We start from the raw sequence: 17287 nt of genomic DNA, 5'->3' as shown, positions 1-17287 counted from the left end.
TATACCTACCTAATCTTTTTCTTTTCTGTCATCTCTCCATCTATAAAGACAGTAATATACTTCCAAAATAGGGTCAGGAATAGATGACAACTCATTACCTCTCTACAAATTTGCCATCACTTTGTTACAATATTCACTTTAAATTTAGAGTACTGAGGAAGAATAAAGAATCTATTGTAATCCAGATGAGGAGATGAGGATATATATTCTCTGCTTAATGTATTCATTCTACCAGTAGCTAATCTTTTAAAATTCTGAATGTTCTATGACTGAGGTGCTCATAAAATAATACATAAGGAATGGGAGTATGGTTATTTTAGCACAATGATAAGAAAACAAGTATCTTTTTCTGTTGTTTTTGTTTTGGAGTTTGGTGGGGGTTTTTTGTTGTTGATTTTTTGTTTGTCTTTTTTCACCCACAAAATATTCCACATTTAACCTCATAAAGTCATATTCCACGGTGAAATTCAGATGCTCATCTTTCTTGTTGACACATATTTTTAGTTCCTTTTTTATGTTTATATAGTCTGAAAATTTTGAAACTTTCTTCTATGGAAGGTTATACTCTGCTTGAAACTTGACACACATTGACTGAAACTTGACACATATTGGAATAAGTGTTTTCTCAGTATGTAATTGAATAGAATGTATCACTACAGTTGCTATTCCAAAGTGATCATACCCTGCTCAGTTGGCATCTAAACCTGCCTTTAAACCCAATAGGCAGGAATGTCCTTTGAGCTTATAGTCTCTATCATTTATTTTAGCTAAACATTTACATAAAGATTTTAAGCAATTACAGTTCACTTCCTTCTGTAGTTTAAGACCCCTAGTGATTTCTTGGCAATTTTTGTGTGTACTCTCTGAAGTTTTTTTTCCCAGATCCTTCATTAGCTTCAGAAATCATAATGTGTGTTTTAGATTAAATTATATGGCATCTAATTTATTGTAGACATAGTGAATACGGTGCATAAATGGGTAGCTTTTATGACCTTGACATAAAAGAACATTTCAAGCTGAGTTTTTCACTTGTCTTCTCTGACAGTTTCTATCATTTGTATGCAATTTGGGGATTTTAGTATAAACATTCAAACAACATCATGATAACCATTGTGTTGATAATGCCTACCTGATAAAGTCTAAATTTTATTAGTGTAATCTTTCTTCTGAGTTTAAGATTGATTCTGAATTTCATATTATATTTATTTTTTATCCCTGTTAATTCTATAAATACCATCAGAATCCCTGTAGCCACACAAGATGTGATTTTTAATTTTGTTAAAAATGTGAAAAATTTTTCTCCTGTCACAGTGTAGGGAAATAACACTAAGGACCAAATGCATTTTCATGACAGTAGATGTGTATGTTTGTGTACAAAAGTACATAATGAGAATAAACTCATTACACTTTTAAACTCTGCAGAAAATTAAGACTATAACCCAATGTAGGACACAAAATCACTTCAGCTTTCATCTGCTGTCCTAGTACCTGTTTAAAAGAACTTCAATCACATTGTGTTGCTTTTCATGCACTATTCACGAGGCATATAAAAATATGCCTCTTTTGTATCTTCTTGGTGATGAATATAGTGTGTCTGATTCTTGAAAAAGAGGAATTACCTACTCGATTGTATTAATTTATCTGCAGACCTGTCAGAAGATGAATATTTATAATGGATTTCAACATAGTTCCCTGAGGAAAAACTACCTGACAAAGCATCAGGTATCAGACTGAATATGCATGTAAGGTAGATTTTCTATTCCTTAAAAAGTCTATTCTGATACATAAAATTCCCTGGCTGTGAAGAATACGTCACAGGATTATCAACAAGTGAACTTGTTCCCTCATCCATAGTCTTAGAATGCTCATTAAGTAATTCTAAGGTTTAAGTATTGCTTTAACTCACCAGGCAGCTAAAGTCATCAGCAAATTAGATTAAATACCTTGGGTTTAGCCCTGCGCATGCAGTTTTTGATGAAAGTTTTGGCTGCACTACCATGTTTTCCTCCAAATTCTTTACTTGTCAATACGCTGAGGGACAGTTTGAGCTACAACACAGTTTGGAGTTTTTTCCCAGTAAGCTGTAAAAGTCCTTGTTCAACTGTTTGAATGAATCACCAAGAGGACAGTGATCAGATATATAGTGCTTGTCTGTGTGTATACTGAAGAGAGCATAAACAGCAAGACAACTGAGATGCTTTCTGAAAGAATTCCCTAAACATAAAGCACTTCTGAAACCAGACAACAATTTTCTGTGTGGATTAAGGGCAAAGGAAAAAGGCTGGAGGGAAAGCAAGAGGCTCTTGTCATGGTAGGGTCCCTGATTTAGGAAGAGTTTCAGGATGACCAAGAAGTACACAATAGGGCAGAAGTCACCAAGGCCTCTAAGATCAGTGAGTTGCTTTCCAGGCTTCCTCCTTTCTCTTCACCTGCACTGTAAGCTACACCCTCTGTGATAGGGCATCTGTTTCTCTGGGAAAAGACTGTGCGGTCTTTAAGCTGTTCACATCACTCTCTTGTTTTCTGGAGGCTACAGGAATGATGTGATTTACAGGCCAGTGGGATTTAAGCAGACCTTTGGCCCTAAAAACCTTTAATTACAATGCTGCAGCATTTTGTGGTCAGGAAATATTTCCAAACCTTGCTCTTGTTTTCCTGGCACTAGGGAAGGAGGATGCTAAAGAGAGGGCTATTTGTCATCTTCTGTGCCTTGTTCACGAATGGGAATGTCCTTCCTAAACCTGCCTGTTAGAACTTGAGAGCCTCAAAAGCAGTCTGGACACACGGTTCAAAGTAATCATCCTAAGACTTAGTCCTAGGAGCTTCTCGTAAAACAAATATACCATTTTGTTAATTAGCAAAATACATGGTGATTGAATTTGTAGGTATCCTTAACAATGAAGAAGTACATTTTAGAAACTGATTGCATTTTTGGATGTATTAGGCGTTTTTTTTGAGTTTGAAATTATTTTTGCTCAAATGAATCTCAAGACTACATGCATAGAATGAACTAAATTCACATTGAGACTAAGAGCAACAATACAGCTCCCACACGGATCTCTAAATTATTGAACACAAAGAAGAATGTTTTTCAGCTTTGATTAGGGAATTGTTAATCAGGTCTATAATAGAATGTAGGTCAAAAACCAATTAAAAGAGTCTGACTAGAATTTTTGATTAAGCAACCATTAAAAACACTGCTTATTAAAGAAAATAAAAAGATGGAATAGATCCATAAATATGAGTACTTTTTTTCTGTGCTCTGGATACAGTGTGACAGTTTGAGCAGCAATAAAGCAGTTAAGTTAGCAATCAATTACTAACTTCAGGAACAGAGTAATAGTTTGGCTGATGAAAAGCGTATTCAGCCTTTGACAAATACTTGGCTGTCACTATAGTTTATTTGAAATACCATTGTAGCAACCCCAGGTCTGGCTTTTATTTTTTATATCTTCCAAATAAATAAACTATGTATGGTGCTTTTAGTCAGGCTTTGAAGTTCAATCTGTTCTGGCAAGGAAGTGGTACTTCACAAATAGTAAAAATACAGTTCCTGCTGTTACTTATCCTGAAGAACCGTTTTCTTAACAGAAAAGCCTGCAAAACAAATGAGCAGTTGAATTTCCGCGAACTGTAAAGTTTTGTAAAACAGTAATGTGAAAATAAAAGAACATAGTAACAACTCTAGCACTTCAAAATGCACAAAAATTCCAAAGAAGAAATTATGTATCTTACCTGATTTTTTGACCAACAAAAAAAAAAAGACTGTCATATCTCTTCATCCTAACTTCATTTGTATCTCCAATAATGATGAGCATAATTTCTTCCTATTAGGACCTTTTTCAAATAATGTTTTACTAGTCAAATGTGCCTGTATATGCATAAAACACTTAACATTCAGTCTAAAATTTAGTAAACTCCATACATTTCACTTAAAAACAAACAAACAAAACAAAAACCTTATTTTTTTGTTTAGTCAAAGTTTTTTTGGAAAAAAATCAAGGAGAAAAGTAGTGTTTGATATTAGATGAAGAATGTTAAAAATGGAACATTCTTTTAAGATATGAAATGAAATTAAGTTTCAGGTGTATTCTGATGAAGAAATCCCAGATAGAAGTGAGACACTGAAGAGATTGTCATGCATGAAGTATATTTAGTCTAACAGGATTATCAGTAATGATATGCTCATGTTGAAAAGAGATTTCAGAGGAAACTAAGGGAATAAAGTGGGTGTTGGAAAAATTACAGAGCACAATGTTTGTCTCATTTCTTTCAGTGTAATATGTTTATTCTTTCATAAAAATCCAGTAATGAAGGGTGGCAATGTTGTCCCCTGATAGATCCAGTAACAGTAAATATATGAAGCTTTGAGAAAGGTTCTGGTTTTTACAGAAATAAATATGCTAATAGGAAAAAGATACAATAAAAGCAGAGGGTAAAGAATTTCATGCCTTTTGATCTTTTTAAAAATTGTCTTGATGATAAGCTATAGTATTTCTGTTATTGATTTTTAATAGATATCTGTATATATTTATTCTCAAAACAGAAACCTGAAATATTTTGAATATACATGTTCATCACAGAAGTAGTTTGGGGAACAAAACCAACCTTGTGAAGAAGATAGCTTTAACTGAATTTTTTAGGAAGAACTGATAGCAGTATTTTTTGACATGGCCCTAGAAACACCTTCACAAGATCTGAAATCAGTGCAGCACAACTGTTTTAATTTGCATTGTAAACAAGGACACACAAGCATGATAATAAATGGTCTTCTTTATCAAGACTAGAGTAGACTGGAAGCTAAAGAAGAGAATCAACAGTATTTGAGCAAACTGCTAATAGATAAGGCACATGATCTTTTTTTTCTGGCCTTGAAGACCGAGGAAAAACATATTTGTTGTGTTCTATCTTCATTGCTTCTGACCCTGGACCTCCTCTGGCCCTGAAAATGGCAACTATCTTTTGTGTATTTTTTTTTCTAAGGTAGTATGAAGACTGCCTTGTAGCTTATCACAGTGAAATCTTTCACAGCATGAAACTGAGGGTAGGAAAAGGTGTGCAGGATGGGTATGGCACAAGGTATTGGAACAGCTGAAGGTGCAAAGACTGCTCTAATAGTTTTGGAAGACTGACAAGGGTGACAAGGTGCCAGTTTTGAGCAAAACTGCCCATAAATAGTTATTTCTTCCAAGTAGTTTCCCTTGAACTGTGCCTGAGCATTGTGCAGAAGCATGTTGATCAGAAGGGTCAGGACCAAGCCAGGAACTGACAGAGTCAGTATGTGCAAACCCTGCTTGATGTTCCTCCTTTCTCTTTTATGTACAAGTACAGACACGACTAAAGGGGCTAGGACTAATTTCAAGGAGCTAATTCTCCAGAGTCTTCTTTGGAATAATGAAGAAACAGTTCATAACTTTTACATTAGGTTTCTATTCTGAATCTCTAGAAGTGTCTGTTTTTCTTCATTGACTGTAAGGAACAGCATTTGCATATATTTTTCCACCTCTCAGAAATGGCCTCAAGACCCATACGTAAATTATATATATAAAAAACCATCATGATATTAACAAATTCAAGTTAATTTAACTTTGTCTTAAAAATCAGATAAGTAAATTTTATAACATACCCTGTTTTACCTCAAGGGAAGCAGGATCAAAAGTATACTTTTGGCTGATCCAACTGTTACAACTAGTAAGCTAAATTTCAAGGAAACTGTAGATTTTTTATACCTTGTTTCAAACTCCTGGTCTATATTGTCACTACAGCTATGATGGCTAGGAAATTCTGAATAGGACATGCCCAAGTTACCAGACATGGTCTTGAATTTGGGCATGATGATTCCTGCAACTTATGTAAATCCAAGTAAGACATGTAGGAATAAATTATGCTCCGCGCAATTTAGAGATGAGAGATATCTGTGTGTATCTAAGAAGTTCCTGGTATTTGGTTTCCTTTTTTAAACACTAAATAGAGTTATATAAGCTTACAAATAGCCAGTTTCCATTTTAGCTTTCCCCTGTTGTGACTATGAACTTTCCTTTTATGTCCTTCCAGAGACACGTCTGGAGGCCATAAGGGCATCAAAATGGCACTCAAAACCTACTCTTAGGCAACTGAACTCACTACTGGATTCATTTGATTCACAATTAGAATTTTACAGGAGATGCAAAACAGATCACAGCAAGCACCAGCTCAGAAAATGAGCTATACATCTCTTTTTCATGCACATGGGTTATCCGAGGGAAATGTTTTGGTTGCAACCTCTTGGCTATATATGTAAATTTCCAAATGAGATTTTGGTTGCCTTTGGCCTTATAATAAAATGAGAGCTGTCAAGTCACACAGAACTCTGTTATTTTTCATTTTATAATAGGAACACAGAATCACAGAATTGTTAAGGTTGAAAAGGACCTCTAGAGATCATCTAGTCCAACCCCCCATGCCAAGGCAGTGTCACCTAGAGCAGGTTATACAGGAACATGTCCAGGTGGGTTTTCAATATCTCCAGAGATGGAGACTCCATGACCTCCCTGGGCAGACTATTCCAGTGCTCTGCCATCCTCAACATAAAGTTCTTCCTCATGTTGAGGTGAAATTTCTTGTGTTTTATTTTATGGCTATTGCTCCTTGTCCTGTCTTTGGGTACTACTGAAAGCAGTCTGATATCATCCTCTTGGCACCTGCCTTTGAAATACTTATATGCACTGATGAGATCACCTCCCAATCTTCTCTTCTCTGCACTTGACAAATCCAGCCCCCTCAGTCTCTCCGAACAAGACAGATGCTCCAGACCCCTAATAATCTTTGTGGTCCTCCACTGGATCCTCTCCAGTAGCTCCTAGTCTTCCTTGTACTAAGGAGCCCAGAACTGGACACAGCATTTCAGATATGGTCTCACTAGGGCCAAGTAGAGGGGAAGATCACCTCCCTCGGCCTGCTGGCCACACTCTTCCTGATGTACCCCAAGGGTACCATTGGCTCTCCTGGCCCTAGGGGCATGCTGTTGCCTCATAGTCAACTTGTCATCCACTAAGATTCACAGGTCCTTCTCTGTAGAGCTGCTCTCTAGTAGATCAGACCTGTACTAATACTTAGAGTTATTCCTCCCCACATGCAGGACCCTACCCTTGCCCTTATTGAACCTTATCAGGTTTCCTTCCACCCAATTCTCCAGCCTATCAAGGTCCCACTGAAAGGCAGTACAGCCCTCAGGTGTATAAACCACTCCCTCCCGTTCAATATCATGAGTAAATTTGCTGAGGGTACATTCTATCCCTTTGTCCAGGTTGCTGATAAATCAGTTGAATAAGGTTGAACATAGTGGTTATACCTGGGGAACGTTACTAACTACAAGCCTTCAACTGGATTCTACTCTGCTGATCACCACACTCTGAGCTCTTCCATTCAGCCAGTTCTTGATCCACCTCACTGTCCATTCACCCAACACACGTTTCCTATGTCGATGTTAAGGGAGAGAGTGTAAAAAGTTGCTGAAGTCAAGGTAGACTGCTTCCACTTCCATGACTGGGTCCTTGTCAACCAATCCTGCCATGCCATCATAGGAGTTTATCAGGTTGAGCAGGAATGATTTCCCCTTGGTTAATTCATGCTGTCTACTCATAATGATCTTTTCTTCTACATGCATGGTAACGGTCTCCAGAACGACCTGATCCATCGCCTTTCCAGAGATACAGGTGAGACTGATTGGCCTCTAGTTTCCAGTGTCCTCCTTCTTGCCCTTTTTGAGGATGGGAGTAACATTGGCTTTCCTCCAGTCATTGGGCACCACTTCCATTCTCCATGATTTTTCAAAGATGATGGAGACTGGCAGAGTAACAACATCTGCCAGCTCCCTTGGCACCTATGAGTGCACTCCATCAGGGCTCATGGATTTATGGATGTTACGTCTGTCTAACCAATATCTGACCCAACCCTCTACAACCAAGGGGAAGTTTTCCTTTCTCTGGCCTTCTTCTCTTACTTCTGAGGTCTGAGACTCCTGATGGCCAACCTCAGCAGTAAAGACTGAGGCAAGGGAGGTATTCAGTAATTCCACCTTCTCTGTGTCTTCCATTACCAGGACACCCATCTGATTCAGCAGTGGCTCCATATTTTCCCTAATTTTCCTTTTACTCCTGATATACTTGTTGTCCTTGATATTCCTCACCACACTCCATTTCAAGTGGGCCTTGACGTTCCTCCTCACATCCCTGCAGACTCTGACAATGTTCAGCAAAACACCTTTCCTTGTTAGCTCCTCCACCACTTGTATCAACAAGCTATCTTCTATGATCTGCAGGAACTTCCTGAACTGCGTGTGCCAAGTCGTGTTGTCCCTCAAACAAATATCAGGGTGGCTGAAGTCCCCCAGGAGAACCAGGGCCTGTGACTGCAAGGCTATTTCCAGCTGCCCATAGAAAGCCTATCAGCCTCCTCCGTCTGATCAGGTGGCCTGTAGTAAACACTCACAACAGTGTTACCCATATTAGCCTGTCCCTTGATTCTTACCCAAAAGCTCTTATCTTGTTCGTCTGTCCCTGATACATTCCAGTTGCTCTCTCACATAAAGAGCAACTCCACCACCTTGTCTCTCTGATCTGTACTTTTTAGAAAGTACATAGCCATCTATGACAACATTCCAGTTATGTGAGCTATCCCAGCATATCTCTGTAAGTGCAATGAGATTGTGGCTTGTGACCTCACAGATTTCTAGTTCTTCTTGCTTTTTCCCCATGCATCATGCATTTGTGTACAGGCACTTTAGAGAGGCAATCAAGCACACTGATTCTGTAGAAGGGGGGTAAAAGGAACAGTAGGAATGTTTTTGCTCCCTGAATATTTTACCATACTATTCTTCTATGCCTTAACTTTCTTAGTTTATTCTTATTACTATTACCTCCTTCATCTTTCTCAACAACTGCATTTTGTTGTTCAATAGCTATGTGAGAATATGTCATTACCTGTAAGTATCCACAAATTACCTTTCCTGTCACAGGATGCATAAGCTAAAGAGAAGGATGCGCAGAATGGATCACCTGGTTCAGTGGGACTGAATTTCTTAATTCGCAGTAAAGGTCTATGTAGTTCTATTGACTCACTGAGTTATTAGTCAGAAAAAATATAAAGCTAAGACGCAAGCAATCCAACTTTACATGTCTCCAGTGAAGAAACAATGAGAAAATTTCTGATTCCTTACCATACACTTACTCTTAAAAAAAACCCATTACAATTAAAACTTAACCTTGACAAATCAATAAGCATAATTTGTTATATATTAAAAATATAGGATATAATACTTACCACATTTCTGTTGCAATAAATTAGATGAAGAATATTTTTATTTAATATTTGATTATCTATAGATATTTATACTTTAATTTTCAGAGATAGATGTTGCTATAGAGAAATGACCAGCCTTTTGCAGCAATTTAATTTACAGATCATATCTGAAGTCTGTCTGCAGCAAGACTGCATGCTCAGTCAACTCCATCAGATGGTGCACATTGAATCTGCATTATGCTGCTTGCTTCCTCACCTAGAAATAGAGAGGGATGAGCACTTTCACTTCATAGGTTAAATATGCATGCTGATGTCTAGATTTGTTGACACAGAAAGGACAGAACTGAGCCAGAACATTTCTCTAGTGCCCATGACTGAACCCAGAGAAACACTACCTGTTACTCTTGTCTCATATGCATGCTTAGAAAATTCATATTTTTGAATGCAACATATGCACATGTACAAACATAAAAGGTCAAGTATACAACTGGAAAATGGAAATAATGTAAATTTAGCGGTTTGGATACATCTAAATAATATCTTTCTTGGGGATAGTCCATTATAAGAATATCCTTTCTGCTTGGTGTTATGCAAACTCCCAAGTCACAGTTTGTTACTATTCTACAAACTCTTAAGCTTTGCATTTTCTGAGTTAGAAAAGCAGATAGGCGTCTGTAAGGCTTGAAATAATTGCAGAGGTGTTAAATAAAAATTTGATATCATAACAATGAAAGAAACACAACAAAGAGCACACAACAGTGCTACCTATCTCTATTGATACAGTTATTCATGCCTATCCTCTTTGTCATACTACATTTAAAACCAACATGCTATAAAAATAATGATTCTGATTCTGATGGGTGTACAGTATGTTTTATGTGTGCTTTAATAATACACATGTTGTAGTGAACTATAGGGCTACAACGATACTATGAACAGTTAGGATCCTTGTCTGAAGTTGGTAGGTTCTGGTACAAATCTCAGCTGCAGGAAGTCCGTGTGGAACCAGAATTTTAATCATTTAAACAGGAGTAAATGCTTAGGATGAATACCTTGAAGCTGTCAGTTTTTAAGTGCTGGAAATATGGTAATATTACTCTTGTACTGTTTCTTGTTTTGTTTTGTTTTTTTACAAGAAAGCTGCCACCCCTTGAATATCCATAACCACAGGATTTTATTTCTGTACCATGTATGTTGTTTGAAGTCATTTATTTTTTTAGAGCCTGTGGTCTATGTCTCTAGCTGCTAAGTCAGCAGAGTATGACCCTGTCATAAACCCTGCATGATACCAGCCAGCTTTGGGCAGATATTTTGGGCACTATAGGGTTAGTTGCCTGTGTTTAGATGCACAAATCCCACCTCTGCCATCAAAACTGTTGCCAGAAACTAAAAAGGCCTATGTCCATAAAATCTCATAAGAGTCAGCTATAGTTCCTACTTTTAAGCATTCCAGTCTTTAGGAGAAATATACTGTTGGATCTGGACCTAAATGAATGTGCTATGTATGGTCTTAAATGAATAGAATATAAGTCCAAGTGCAGTATACTCAGGCACTAAAATAATACAAAGGTTAATGTTTTGTTGGCATCACTTTGTCAAAAGTAAAATTTTTGTTTGATGTGCTAATATGCATTTCAATACTTCTCTACTTCATATGTTTCCAAATTATTATCTGCAAGCAGTTCTGTGTGCAACTTGATGCATTATCAGAAATCCTGAAAATAAGTGCATATAGAGAGGGATGTAGTGTCTTAGTACCTATGAAAATTATACTTTATTTAATTTTTTTGTATTTAAAACTATATAAAGAACAAATCTAATATACAGTTCTTGTATAGTACAATCCAAGATTTATTCTTGCAAATGTCTCAGATGTGTTTGGCAATAATTGCATGAGAATAAATATTTATCAAGTACTCAAGATCAATGTTAAGGCTAAATTAGGAGTTTCCTTTTTGAACAAGTAGGTTCTAAAACAGCCTTCTCATCAAATTAGCAGAAACAGCAAAGGTAGTTGGTTTAAAAAGAGTCTACATGCTTTTCAGATTGACTAATCTAGTTGCAGGCATGTAAAGTACAAAACTTAATGACTCAGGATATGTCCTATGCTCTTATTTACCTAGACTTGTGTACGTAAATGGCAAATAGATTTATCTTTGTTTGTGTTTGCAGGATCAGAGACCAAATAGCTATTGGATAGTTCATTTTACAGGAAATCTCACTTCTTAACTTCAAAACTAAATAAAAAAATTTTTCCTTGCTTGTGTGTATAGAGATTCTATCTCAATCTGAAATACTTTTCAAATTACTTCTAAAAAGAAAGTATATAAACGGTTAATACAATACTTATTTTTAGCTTCACATGAAAAAATGGCAATTTGACTGTATTCACTGTGATTTGAAACCAGATAAATAATGAATAGTTCAAGTAATAATTACCTTATTTCAATATTTACAGAAAACTGGCACTTCATCATCATCAAAGCACATTGAGAATTGTCTTATTATCTATACAAGTGCCTGGTTTCTATAAATATTGAAATTTGGTAATTATCGCTAGCTATTTCTTCCTTATCTACTTTTCAGAATTAAGCAAATAGAAATATCATTTAGTTATTAACATTTTCCAAATACATATCTGGTTTCTTTTTAATGAGAGTGCATATATAAAGAAAGTAAATTGCAAAATAACATCAATGAAATGGAATGAAACAAATTTGTATCAGAGGCATACCAAAGAAGGAGCTAAGACTCTTGTTATTCAAATATCTAGATTTAGCCTGAGTCCATTCCTAAAAGGAAAGACCACTTCACAAAGAAAGCCTAACTGACAAAGGAGTCATTGACCATATATGCATTATGAAATCAAAACCTCAATTTTATTTCTGTGTGGTACATATTTGAGCCAGGCTGTGCAGTCATTTACCCTTCTTCACTGAGGTAAGCAAAAAGATAACATTTCCCCAAGTTGTTATTCCTTGTTAAGTTTCTTTGGGAGATGGTAGACAGGACCAGACTGAACCTGTCTCTGTGTTGCAATTGTGCTTTTTTCCAGATGCTAGTCTATGGATTTGTATCTCAGATTATGAAGAAATAATCCATAACAGAAATGTGCATCTGTTAACCTCTCATTCTCCACAACAAAAATCCAAGTAATGGAATATTGTGAAAGAAACTTTGTGTGGACTTAAGGAAACCATTCATAGCCTGAAGACAGGGCACAGATATTAGCTGCAGCTCACTGCAGATTCATTCAGTGTCCTAACTTCAAAATCTCTTTTTTTTTTTTTGTCAATGTATTTGGGCATGCTCTGGAGTCTAGCTCTAGTCTGGAGGAATCTGTAGCCATATCTCCACTAGTATGCAAATCAGGGTCTGTGAACAGCCTTGAGCACTGTCCAGTGATTGTCCATATAATTTCGTTGTTTACCTGCTCCTCATCAGGTCTGGCTCATGCCAACTTGCAAACTCCCGCACATGTTAAGAATGCTCCTGAAAGTAATTTACAGAAGTTGTTTATTTACTGTTTCACTTATTCTCCATGTTATTTGTCTTCCTCTTAAACTAGATGCAATGACCACTAAAATTTTTAATGAGACTGATTAGATGGGATTCACATCACCTAGCCTGAGATGTCAAGTGACTTTATTATTTTACTTAGTAAACTGAACTGTAACCAGAAGTCTTTCTTTCAATAAATATAGGTGGAATCAAAACAATTAATCAATATGTAGATGTCAATGACATATTATGTCTATAATATGTATTTTGAGGATGGATGAGATTAATCCCACCTTTCACTGTTTTCTTAGTTTTTCCTTTTACACCCTAAGTCTTGTTATGATATATACAGTCCTTAAAGATGAACATCCTTCACATCCTTCAAGTAATTCTTGATCATCTGCATTACAGAGGAACTCAGTCAATCTGCACTTATCAAAGCCTTCCTTCCCTAAAATAGAATCATTTGAAATAAAGAAGTATATGATTTTTTTACCACCTTTCACCACACAGATATCACAAAAGGACTTTAATGTTGTCACAGCAGTGCCTGATGCTGTAGGGGTTCAGCATGAAATTATGCCATAATTAAGACCCTACAAAATAACACTACTTCCCCTCTTTCTCTAAGATTCAAGATACAGACCTAGCTAAGACAAATGTGCATTTTTGGCATTTATTATATCTTTACCTTTGAAAGAGCAATGTAGGTAAAACCCCATCATTCACAGCTTAGTGATACATAGCCGGCCCAAGCTATCTAAAGAGAATTTATTTTCACTATGACAGCAATTTAGGAAAATAATTCCATACTTTTTATCTGAGTCCACATGCCAATATTGTACTGGTGAAATTGGTATCTCTTTGCTGCCTTTTAATTTTAAATCTACTGTGGGAGGGTTGGGAGGAAAGTTACTTCCCTGATTATTCAATATATTACAGAGGATAAATACTAATGACATTCCCCGTGCGCTTTTCAGCAACAGGTAAGCTATGAAATCCCTACATTTTCCTCAGTTACCTTTGAGGCAGGAAGAAGGAAATCAGGAAGACATAATTCTGACCTAGTATGTGGAGAACAAAATCAGAGATGCAATTTATGAAAGGAAACTAGAAGTGCAGAACACAAAGAGTGCTCATCCTTTGCACAATTCCTGTTATTAAAAATGAATTAAATGTATAAAGTCAATAATACGTGAGATCTAGGTTATGATAGTTTTACAAGGAATAGGGCTGAACCTATCAGCACTATGGAAAAATTACATATTACATTTGTGTGATACCACTTCTTGCTTGACTGAAATATTCCTTTTTCTTCCTTTTTATAAATAAATCTGTGACTGTTATTCTATAAAACAGCAGCAATACCTTTCTCAAAACGTATGTAGAGCACTGCACCCGTTCCTTCTGTCTTTGCCTTATTGCGACTTTTATCTCAGTCCCAGGGCCATGCATAAAAAAGACTCTAGACAGGAAGTAGAAGATGGAAAACAACATGAAAAACCAACTCAGTAAGGGTATATCTTGGATACAACAAACATAAGGTATGCTACCTCTTGGGAGCTCACAGTATAATGCCTGCCTATTCCTGTACTCCTGCAAGTTCCTCGCTCTTAATTCTGAGATGCTTGTGTTGGCCAGCGGCAAACAGTCCCCTGGCAGACATGTCTTTGCAGAGCCTGTAGGTGGGGCCTTCCAAACAGCACTTCCAGGGCTTGGGCAGAACAAAGATCTATCTCCCACGGCAGGCAACCCTAACATGGAAATATAGCCCTGAAGCATTTTCACAGCATCCAGTTCCTGAAATTCTACATGCATGGTAATCCACAAAATGTTTTTCTAGTCCTATTAATATACAATATCTGTAACAAAATGTAAAAGCCATAAATTATATTGTACCATAAAAAGAGACAGGAACTTCAGGGTATATTCAACAAAGTCACCTAATAAAAAGTGACGCATTCCAGTTTTCTGTATCATTTTCCAAGGTTCTCAAGGCAGCTTTACAAATATTGTGGATTCATTACTTTAGCAAGTGAAGACTGTATGTTCAAATAAAGAACATTGCATGTACTTTTATAAGGAATCAGAAGATATTCCAGAGTATCTTGACATCAGAATCTTAAAATTTATCAATAGTATATGAATCCTTCAGAGGTGTAAAATTTCATAGTATGAAAATTATGACAGAAAAATTATTTGTTTTCAAAGTACAATGCATTATCTTCCTTGTTATAAATAATTAAAAAATGTTTTTTAACTTTCATATTTAATAGATTTTTAAAATGAATATTAATTCCAAGTATTAATTGTGCCATTTTAAAATGTTACACAGTCTTGCTTTAACTGGAGAAGATAATACACTTAAATCAGAAATAGATTTCTCAAAGTGTCTTAAAGGATTGTCTGTCAATGACTTAAGACAAGTAATACATTTATAAACATGCATAACTTACAGCAGGTTTAGAGAAATGAATAATTTTAACATAACTACTGCTAATGCATTCTCTTTATTTAAAAAAATGTGTATTTCATTATAAATGGCTTACTGAATAATGAGATGGCTTTTATATCTCTTTATTTGATTTTGAATGTGTTAAGGTTTATTCTAACTTGATACAAACTACTACAACAATCCTTACTTCATTTTCAGAAAATGCCATTTTCATTACACATAGCTTCCAAATATACTTAAAGTATTTACAATGAATTTTGAAATATGAAAATACATTTTATGTTATCACAGTGGAATTCTGAGTCAACCCTAAGTACACTGTAAATATTTAGAATTATAGTTTTTAGGTGTTTGTCTATTTTTATATCCATTTGCAAATGTCTACATGTTACTAATACCGTACCTGATGTGTGAAGAACTGGTTGAGGGGCAGAGCTCAAAGGGTTGTAGTGAGTGGGGCTACTTCTGGCTGGTGATCAGTCACTGGCAGTGCTCCTGGGGGCTCAGTCCTGGGGGCCAGACCTGTTCAATGTATTTATCGACAATCTGGATGCAGGACCTGAACACACCATTAGGAAGTTTGCTGATCATACCAAAACGGGAGTTGCTGTTGACACTCTTGAGGGACAAAAGGTCTTGCAGAGAGATCTGGATACACTGGAGTATTGGGCTATGATTAATAGGATGAAATTTAACGAGTCTAAATGCCAGATTCTGCACCTGGGACAAAGTGATGTTGGGCACAAGTGAAAATTGGGAGAGCAGTGGCTGCAGAGCAGCCCTGCAGAAAGGGATCTGGGGGTGCTGGTTGGCAGCAGGATCAATGCGAATCAGCTGTGTATCCTGGCAGCCAGGAAGGCAAATCCATCCTGGGGTGCATCAAACAAAGAATCAAGAGCCAGTCAAAAGAATACACCAATGCTGTATTCAGCATCGGTGCAGCCTCACCTCAAGTACTCTGTGCAGATCTGGGCCCCACAATTTAAGAAGGATGTTGGGGTCCTTGATTGCATCCAGAGGAGGGCAACAAAGCTGTTGAAAGGGTTGAAAATTATGTCTTGTGAGGACTGACTGAGGACTTCGAGCTTGTCTAGTTTGGAGAAAAGGAGTCTAGGGAACCACTTCACTGTTCTCTACAGCTTCCTGAGGAGGCGTAGCAGAGGGGGAGGCACTGATCTCTTCTCCCTGAGATCCAGTGACAGAATATGCGTGGGAATGACCAAAGTTGCACATGGGAAGGTTCAGACTGAATATTAAGAAACATTTTTTTTATTGAGAAATAGGTCAAACCCCGAAACAGGTATCCTAGGGAGGTGGGCAATGCCTCAGTGTTTAAGAGGCATTTGGCCAAAGCCCTTAATAGCATTCTTTAACCCGATCAACCCTGAATTTGTCAAGCATTTGGACTAAGGGGTCATTGTAGATCCTTTCCAACTGGAATTATTCCATGTATTCTATTAAATGCTATGCTGTGCTATTCTGTTCTTAATGAATGAATGAAAATATAATTGATACCATTGATGAAGTGTAGAGACCGATCACGTCATGCTCATGGAAACACAGAGAATGTGATTAAAAGTTACTTAAACATTCGGGATGCTTTCATGCAGGCTGTCAGACCTCCAGCTGTGAGTCCAGAAGAATACGGTTCAGTTGTATGTCTAGTATAATATCTGTCATATCAGAGAAAATGCTCCTGGGTGCTTCAAATGGCACGGTATTCTTTTACATATCTGAAGAAAATTCCTATCAGTTGAATCATTCCCTTACTCCTCGTGGAGGTATTCCTTGAGTCTGTGTTGACTATAGTGGTAATTTAGACAAGTATAGCTCACATGTAAACATCTGCATTTTAGAAGTAGGGCAGGTCAAACCTCATGCCCACTTGAGTCATTTTTCTACAATTGTACTCTTCCATGTCACCTACAGCTGAAGTCAGAAGATGTTTGATTTCTTTGTCTCATGTATACTATGTTATTAATCTCTCAAATTCCTACAATACAATGTATTTGATTGAAAATTTGGTTGGGTAAGTGATTACCTATATTAGAC

The sequence above is a fragment of the Corapipo altera genome, unplaced genomic scaffold (genome assembly GCF_003945725.1).
Source record: "Corapipo altera isolate COAL_440 unplaced genomic scaffold, ASM394572v1 0, whole genome shotgun sequence".
Lineage (NCBI taxonomy): Eukaryota > Metazoa > Chordata > Aves > Passeriformes > Pipridae > Corapipo > Corapipo altera.
Note: the sequence above shows the minus strand (reverse complement) of the source record.